We start from the raw sequence: 2,760 nt of genomic DNA on the forward strand, positions 1-2,760 counted from the left end.
TGTGGCTAAAGGAACAGTTGATAGGAGAGAACAGATAATGGATATGCTGTCTCTAAACATATTGTATCCAAAAAATGGATAATGCTTAGCTGTAGATAGAGGGAAAAGATAGGAGCAAATGATAATTTAGACAGTTCCTATTACTGTAAACAATACAAAAACAATAGCTGGGGTATATAAATATAGGTGAGTGGTCTCTGTTTTCTCAAAAGAGAGAGGCATAGAGAGGTATGCTAGGTATGCGCCCAGTTATTTAGCAGAAAGCACCCGGTAATTCACTCCGTAGTGGTATGATTTCTAATACCATAAGAAAAAAGACACATCATTTCAAAAAGCGCATATATCAGTGGAGGCCATGTCCTCAAAACAATTGTTACCCGCAAAAGGTTAAATAGCAATTAAGCATGTAAATACCAATAACTCTGCTCTCAATTGATCAAAAAAACACTTGTGCTGTAATCTTCAATTCGTCTCAAGTCCTAGGACTATATTCCAAATTATGCAGACACACCAGAGTTAGAATATAAGGCCTTTTTAGTTAAACACTTGTCTCTTTCCGAGGGATAGTGAGGTAACCTTTCACATTTCCATTAATGTTATGAGACCTTTATCAGAGAGTCATATTCCCATGCATAGTCCCTTACATGGCTGAAACGATTCATGTAACATATAGTGACACTCGGTTGAAATTCCAAACAGTTTTTAAATATAAATAATATTAAGTTGTGTGACACACAGGGGAGGGGGGATGTAGAGCGTGGACAGCAGAAGCGGCTTGCACTGCTCTTTCCTCTCAGTCTTTAGGTGGACGGCTCACCCCTGCTCTCATTGATGCCATTCACTGCCCTGGTATTAACCCCGGCACATAGAGCAACAGTAGAAAGGGAAACCGTTACTACATACCGGGACTCTTTATCTCTCAGCTTACTTACTCTCAAGGTGGTTTAAATTCATATGTGTCACACTAACACTTAGTGAAATTGGAACTGTCAGAGTCTGCCTGACTGAGTACCACACTGAGGAAACAATAAGGGATGGGGGCCCCTATCACAGACAGAGCAGAGGCCGCTGTGTTTCTGCCCCCACCTAGGCACATGCCCTCTGTTCTCTGCACCATGATGAACATTGTGCTTGTACCCCTGTCACCCATCAGCTCACCATCACCCACTGCATCCCCCTGCCTTTCTGCTGTCACCCTATGCCTCTCTATGTCAAACGTTGCCTTCCCTGCCTCTCCCTGTCACACATTGCCACGTGACTTAGTGTGAACTTGGGTTGGGATAGAGGAGGGGGACTCAAATTATATTTTTGCACCTGGGACCACCACTCACAAGTTTTGCCATTGCCCCCTCCATAACCCTCCTGTTTTTCTTTCTCCTACCCCCACTTTATTATTCAAAAAAGAAAACTTTGTTATGGTGACTATTTCATGTATAATTTGAGTGTGATAATATTATTATTATTATTATTATTATTATTATTATCTCTACAAATACTTCCAGAACTATACAATGACCAGATACTTCCAACAGGATTACATAGCTTTTGCAAATAAATTACTCTTAAGACTGACTAATGACTTTTTGACTTCTTTATTCTTCAGACAGTAAATAAAAGGATTTAGCATAGGCACCAAAACAACATACACCAGAGCGAAGAGCTTGTCCAGTTTTGGGAAATAACTTGATGTAGGTTTAATATGCAGACAGAGCATAGTCCCATAATAAATGATCACACAGGTTAGATGGGAGGTGCAGGTAGAAAAAGCTTTATGTTTCCCTTCTGTAGATTTTATCTTCAGAACGGAGAAGATAATATATATATATATGAAACTAATATAATCAGAAATGAACAAAATGCCACCAGAACCCCTTCAATATAGTTTATCATTTCCACCTTTGATATATCACTGCAGGCGATCATCAGTAATGGGGATACATCACAAAAGAAATGGTCAATAGGACGATCTGACCAAAAGGACATATTAAATATAAGGACAGCGTGTCCAATTGCATTCAAAAAGCCCACAATCCAAGAAGCAATTGAGAGACCAGCACAGTTTTTCAAACTCATCACAACGATATAATTAAGAGGGTGACAGATTGCCACATAGCGGTCATATGCCATAGCTGTGAGAAGGAGAAGCTCAGTAACAACCAGGGACCCAAAAAAATACATCTGAGTTATGCATCCTGCAATTGAAATCATGTTCTGTTTTGTGAAGAACATATGAAATAGTTTAGACATAATATTTGATGAGGAAGCGATGTCAATGATGGAAAGGTTGAATAAGAAGATGTACATGGGAGAGCGCAGATGGGAATTGAAGCAAAATACAATAATGATGGTAAAGTTTCCCCCAAAAATGATGATATAGGCAAATATAAGTAATACACCAAATGGGAACTGTAACTCTAGATCATCTATCAGACCCAGCAATGTGAATTCTGTCACATTATGGCAACTTCCTAATGTCATTTTAAAAATCCTGTAGATATAAATTAATGTTTTCTTTATTTGCTGTAATATGCGGTAAATACAGCATTAAGTTTAATAACCTAAAATGATTTTAGTCTTACAATAAATACCTTACGCAGTTAGATGAAGAGAACATGTACTTAGGACTAGATTCAGGTTGGATCACAATAGGTGATCTAACCGTAAAAATTACTAAAATGATGCGGGCACATACGAAGGGCCTTTCTTGCGCACGTATCCACATTTTCTGCGGGTACCTACAGAAAATGCGAACGCCTCTGC

The 2,760-nt window shown here is 38.9% G+C and overlaps 1 pseudogene; it reads right to left on the reverse strand.

Moving 5' to 3' along the window:
- Positions 1 to 1,534: 1,534 nt before the first annotated feature.
- LOC135057390 (olfactory receptor 5B12-like) lies at positions 1,535 to 2,478 on the reverse strand (annotated as a pseudogene).
- Positions 2,479 to 2,760: the final 282 nt, after the last annotated feature.

Source organism: Pseudophryne corroboree, chromosome 3, assembly GCF_028390025.1.
Source record: "Pseudophryne corroboree isolate aPseCor3 chromosome 3, aPseCor3.hap2, whole genome shotgun sequence".
In the NCBI taxonomy this organism is placed as follows: Eukaryota; Metazoa; Chordata; class Amphibia; order Anura; family Myobatrachidae; genus Pseudophryne; species Pseudophryne corroboree.